Raw genomic sequence first — 6,995 nt, forward strand, 5'->3', positions numbered from 1 at the left:
TTTTTTTATCACAGATTTGCAGGCATTAATACTCACTTACCGTTCAGGCTAAAGCCTTGTTGTCTCTTGCTGTATACAGAAGCCGTCTCCACTCCACCTGGTCCATTGCTGCTTGTTGCCAGCCTCGTAGTCTTCGAAGGGTCCGCAGGTTGTCCTCTATCTGGTCGATCCACCGTGTTCGCTGTGCGCCCCGTCTTCTTGTTCCTGTAGGGTCGCCCTCAAGAACCATCTTCACCGGGTCGTCGTTCGAAATTTTTACGACGTGTCCAGCCCACCGCAAACGTCCTATTTTTGCGGTATGCGCGATGGATGGTTCTTCCAGCATCTGATGGAACTCATGGTTCATTCGCCTGCGCCACGTTCCGTCTTCCATCTGCACGCCACCATAGATGGTACGCATCACCTTTCGTTCGAAAACTCCAAGGACGCGTTGGTCCTAAACGAGCATAGTCCAGGTCTCGTGGCCGTAGAGGACCACCGGTCTAATCAGCGTTTTGTAGATAATCAAGGATAATCTAGGCGGCGAACTTTGTTCGACCGGAGCGTCGTCCGGAGTCCAAAATAGGCACGGTTTCCCACCAAGTCTCTGAATTTCTCTGCTGGTATCATTGTCGGGGGTTACCAGTGAGCTCAAAGACACGAATTCGTCGACCATCTTGATTTCGTCTCCGTCAGTCCGAACTCGGGATGGGAGGTTCATATTATCGTCTCTAGAACCTCTTCCTCTCATGTATTTTGTCTTCGAAATGTTGATGCCAAGTCCAATCCTGCTGACTTCAGCTTTCAGTCTGTTGTACGTTTCCGACATCGCCTCAAAGTTCCATGCCATTATGTCAATGTCGTTGGCAAAGCCAAGAAGCTGGACGGACTTCCTGAAGATCGTGCCACTTTCCGTTCTCCTTATTTCACTTTCTAACGCAACGTTGAACAGCAGGCACGATAGAACATCACCTTGCGTAACCCTCTTCGAGATTCAAAGGGACTCGAGAGTGTCCCTGATACTCAAACAACGCACATCACCCGATCCATCGTCGCTTTGACCAATCGTGTTAGCTTATCTGGAAAACCGTACTCGTGCATTATCTGCCATAGCTGATCTCGATCGATTATGTCATACGCCGATTTGAAATCGATGAACAAATGATGTGTGGGCACGTTGTATTTGCGGCACTTCTGCAGAACCTGTCGAATCGCGAATATTTGGTCCGTGGTGGCGCGGGAACCCATGAATCCCGCTTGGTAGTGCCCCACGAAACTCCCTTGCAAATGGTGACAATCGGCGGCAAAGAATTTGGGTAGAGGACCTTGTAGGCGGCGCTAAGTAGTGTGATCGAGCCGAGCGGTAGTTGCAGCAATCCAACTTGTCACCCTTTTTGTAGTTTGGGTCAAAGAATCTCCTCCTCCCAAATATTGGCGTTTACCCAGTGCAGCGCTCTGGCCTGTGTTTCACCGCCGCATATTAATAGCTCGCTGGGTAGTTGATCTACACCGGCAGTTTGTTGTTTTTCAGATGATCGATCTCCTCCTTGACTTCTTGGAGAACAGGGGCCGGCAGCCTATCGTCTTCTGCGCGTGCTCCAAGATCCAAGAAGATGCACCTATCGGCTTGCGGAACGTAGCCTTTGCACGAACTGTTCAGCTTCTATTATATTATCACTGGGTACTCTCGACGAGGCTGTGGACAGGTTTTATCGCGAATTGGACTTAATTTTTCAACAACACGTGCCTCTGAGAAGACGAAAGCGCCGTTGCACAAATAAACGCCCCTGGTGGAACGATGAGCTGCGCAATCTGCGAAATCGGTTAAGGAAGGCTCGTAAACGATTTTTCCGGAAAAGAGGTGAAGATGATAAATCGTTTGTGCGAGATTTAGAGCGACAATTTCAATCATTGAATGCATCTTGCTTTCGATCATACATTTCACGCCTTGAGAGTAACATGAAGGACAAGCCGAAGCAATTTTGGGCTTATTTGCGGAACAAAACATCCACCCGTGGTTTTCCTGAAAACGTGAACTACCGTGACAGGACCTCAACGACACCTGCAGAGTCAGCAAATCTATTCTCGTCTTTCTTTCAAAGTGTGCTAAGTAATAACCCACCACCTTTGTCTGAATCGTACCTGAGTAGTCTGCCGACGTTCTCCTTGAATTAGCCTGTAACATCTTTCACCGAACGCGAAGTGTACACCAATCTACGTGGTGTTGACGGTTCAAAGGGACCAGGATCGGACGGAATACAACCATGTTTCGTCAAGGAATGCTCTTCATCGTTAGCTGTACCGATATCCATGCTTTTCAATCGCTCTCTCAGTGAAAGTATTTTTCCCGCCAAGTGGAAGGAGGCTTTAATAACACCAATTCATAAAGCCGGTAATGTCCATGACGTCATAAATTACAGAGGAATTTCAATCCTGAGCTGCCTCCCAAAAGTTTTTGGAAGTATGCTGTTAGATATTCTCTACCCTGCAGTAAAACACATCATCACTACAGATCAGCATGGGTTTGTTAGAAAGCGCTCAACAACGACGAACTTAATGAGCTATGTGTCAACGCTGATTGATAAATTAGAGAAACGACAACAAATTGATGCAGTGTATGTAGATTTCTCCAAAGCCTTCGATCGCCTTCCTCATCAGCTAGCTGTTGAAAAGTTGAGGCGAATCGGATTTCCGGACTGGCTGACCAATTGGATCTTCTCGTACCTTACAAACCGCAGTGCATCTGTGCGACTTGGAACTGTACTTTCAGACCCATTCGACATCACATCGGGTGTACCTCAAGGGAGTCACCTTGGACCTCTTCTCTTCGTGCTCTTTGTGAATGACATTTGCAGCGAATTGATATCGTGTAAGGTGATGTACGCAGATGATCTGAAAATTTATCGCATCATAACAACTCTGGTAGATTGTTGTGCACTTCAGATGGACATAGATAGGATCATGAGTTGGTGTGATAGAAACGGAATGACTATAAACATTCAGAAATGCAACATAATCACATTCACACAAATACTCTCGCCAATTACGTTTGAGTATGCAGTGAGCGCTGCCCCAGTAAATCGAGTTTCATCAATCAAGGACCGTGGTGTTATACTTGACCGTAAGCTACGTTTCATCGAACACTTCAATGCAGTTACTGCTAAAGCCTTTGCAGTACTAGGACTCATCAAACGAAACACCCAAGATTTCAACGACGTCTACTGCCTGAAGGCACTGTACATCAGTCTGGTACGCAGCATTCTAGAGTATGGAGTTATCGTTTGGGCCCCGTATCACACCGTACACATTAATAGCATAGAACGGGTGCAAAAGAGCTTCGTCCGGTATGCCCTTCGACGGCTTCCCTGGCGAAATCGATTTGAACTACCACCGTATGAGCATCGTTGTGCTCTTATCAACCTGCCTACGCTACGAAACAGGAGAGTTTTTCTGCAGCGACTTTTTGTGTTCGATCTTCTCGCTGACAACATTGACTGCCCTCTGCTTCTCACTAAGCTGGACTTCAACGTTCCTGGTAGGTCTCTGCGGAGAATGGACTTCTTTCGGCGCTCTACTCATCGCACGCAGTATGGCCAGAATAACCCGGTGGATGTTTGCTGTCAGCTCTTCAATAGCGTTTTTTATCATTTCGACTTTAACTTAAGTAGAGAAATGTTCAAAGTGAAAATAGGTTTAAGTTAGTATAGTATTTCAGTCTGTACGAAAATTTGTTTGTCTGTTCCGTGCTTGTTTGTATCGCTCCACATTTTGTCTCGTTCCGTGCCGCAGCATCCTCGCCCGTGCTGCATTCTTCTCCTCTATTAACTGCTTACATTTGTCATCGAACCAGTCGTTACCTCGATTCAGAATCGCTGTACCTAGTGCCGCTATAGCAGTACTTCCTATGGCGGAATGGATCTCCCTCCAGCCATCTTCAAGAGTAGCTGCGCCCAGCTGTTCTTCCGTGGGTAGAGCTGCTTCCAGCCGTTGTGCGTAGTCTTGGGCAACCCCGGCACAGTGGTTCCATTCCCAACTTATTTTTATTGCCCAACTTATTTTTCACGCGCAACACAAATTGTGTTTTCCGATCGAAGAAAAATTATGTGGTCAATCCAGTAAAAATATTTTTGTACTCAAAGTAGCTGATATAATAAGGAACAACCAGTGAAAATTTAAGATTGATCGGTTGATCGGTTCCTGAGATATCGTGATCGCCGCGGATGAACTTTTCAACAAAATACAACTCCGAGATAATCGAGTTTTACTGTCGGTGCAGCGAGTCGGTCTAGCGTATAAGCCGTGTGGTGTCCGGCGGGCTGAAATCTTTTTGCACTATTTCAACCAAGAATAGAACCTCTGGGAACTGCTCCCATGTCGTAAGAGGCGACTAACAACATGCTAGGAGTTCCTAGGCCGACGTTTTGCTCCGTACCGAAGACTTAATCTGGACGGACCTTAAGGTTTTCCATATTACCCTCTTTCCAGTCTGTATTTAGTGAATCACTGACATATACTCACCTTTTCTGATTCGCCTTTCTTGATTGTGTACCAACGTTTTAAGTTTCTTCTGGCGGTTGTATATTAGCCGTAAATGACGAAATCTAATTCTACACTAAGTAACAGAATATATTAATATACCGGCACTTCCACGCCAAGGTTTAACTTCCAAAGCTTTGGTTTAAAAACCGTTTTTAAAAAATGGAAACTTTCATGTAGGAAATTTATTGAATTGGCCTAAGATGGAGCTGTCGAATTTCACAAAAAGCTTTTTATGTTGCAAGTGATCTGTAGTTGTGTTAAATTAGGTATTTTTCTATTATATTTGGAACCGTCTACTGACAAATCTACATTTACGAATACCTCCAAAAGTGACTCCTTGAGGTCTCATGAAGGCCTGACACTAGCTTTATGATACTTTTGCTTTTCTAAACAGTAATAAAAATCTCAACATTCAAGAACTTCACTTTGTCAGAAAATGTAGGGCCATCGGAAGCTAAAACTTCGTAAAATCGCACTCCTGGTCCTTTTTTCAGTGCAGTACTCTACGTCACTCGTTCAAATTTGCACCGCTCTTATGGTAGTCGGTATTTGCTAGTATTACTGTTCTCCCATCCATTCTGGTAGTCAAACGGTGGGATAGCAAAATTCTTACAAGTTTCCTATCTCATGCCTCCACGCGAGTCTAAGTCTATTGATGATATTTGGTCCTTAGACCGCAGAATGAGAGGGTGCGAACAGAATGAGAGGGTGCGAACAGATCTAGTCGAGAAAACATTGCCGTAAAAATGAATAGTTGATCGGAAATTAGCCCCAATACGACTAATCTGACTAGTATCTATGAACACGGGTCAATACGTATTGAAAATTCGCCGCGTCTGTTTTTATGAACCTAATTTAAAGCTCCGTTATTGCTAACAAGCCCGTGCATCAGGTTAACAATCCTTTATATTTCCCTTCAGTGTTCGGTATTATCGCTCGTATACTTGTATTCCACAAACAATCCGATATGGAAAATAAGAAATACTTTCCTTGATTTATAACATCTCTCGCTATTTTTGCCTGTATAATGTGTTATCACTCGGTAGTTTTCAAGCCAATAAATATATCGTAGAGAAGAAGTAGCGAATTCTGTCCAAATACTGTTGCAATAAATAGTGATCCGGCCCATTACGCGGATAAGATTAGCTTTTCTAGGCAATACTCCCACGGTCGGCCGTGTGGAGTTCAAATTGCTTTTGTTTAGGGAACATAGTATACTCTCGGTAGCCGGCTGCCCAGAGTTTAAAAATAACCAAAAACTAAACAAGATCATCTCTTTTTCGAGTGATCGTGCACTCGAAGACTAACTAAACAACTACCTAATAAAACATGCTTTACAGGTCGCATCGTTTGCTTGGAGCGAATCCTAGACCTGATACCCTTCCAAACCACCAACTCCGCGACACCTATGGAAGAGTCTGATGAATCGTCGTCCTTCCGTTAAGTAGGTGGAGCATCAACACTTCCCGTCTACCTTATCCTTTATCCTTCCCCGTGAACGATGGAGATGGGGGCGGCCGGCAATGATGGCTATCATGCTGTTGAGATTTTAATATGGGTCGGATTGGTATGAATTCCTACTTACCACTTCCTAAGCAACTCTTATTAGATAATCAGCAGTCAAACATGATGAAGTCAGTGTGCAATCCGCCAAAATCATCGTCACAACGCAACGGTGCAGCGAGTCGGTCTAGCGTATCAAACACTACGCACCGCCTACGAGTGGTCAATGGGTAGCGGTCTATGAATAGCTGTAACTCAAGTTGTAGTATTCCGATGTTAATGAAACTTTGAGAAAATTTTCCTCAGCGTATGTAGTTTCAGAATATCTAATTTACAAAAATTCGATTTTTTTCATCCTAACAAAAATGTGTAACCCCTTAAGGGAAAATTGATTAAAAACAAAACATAACCACCGGTTTAACCACCCTAACTTTTCTAAACATATTCTGCAAGAGTATATGAACAATATTAACTCGTTGATAATGTCTGTTCTGCGTTACTAATTGAGTAATAGGAGTTATTCTTAGCACCTACTATATATAGTAGGTTGGGCAATAATGGGTTAAGAGAGGCGTTCATAAATATATGCAATGCAAATATCAACAAAACTACATTACTTTAATGAATTTTGAGTCGCTGAATCCGATATTCACATTATAAAATTGATTATATCCACCTAACAGTGTGATATAGCCTTTCTTATTACTCTAATCATTCACATCTAATTATTATCATTATTTGCCCCAAATTTTTTTAGAAAATCAAACTGTACATGTTTTGATGTGTTTGTAACAAAAATTCATGATTTTTTATTGAAAGTTCTCGAAACTGCAGCTTTTGTGCTCGAACACCAATATTTTGATATCGTTAGCAGTGAGCATATCTCATGAACCAACCCACAGACAGAACTTTAATTTTGGAATGATGTTCATGATTAAAATAGCAAGTTCACGACAAAATTTGAAATTAATTGT

The sequence above is a fragment of the Topomyia yanbarensis genome, chromosome 2 (genome assembly GCF_030247195.1).
Source record: "Topomyia yanbarensis strain Yona2022 chromosome 2, ASM3024719v1, whole genome shotgun sequence".
NCBI lineage: Eukaryota > Metazoa > Arthropoda > Insecta > Diptera > Culicidae > Topomyia > Topomyia yanbarensis.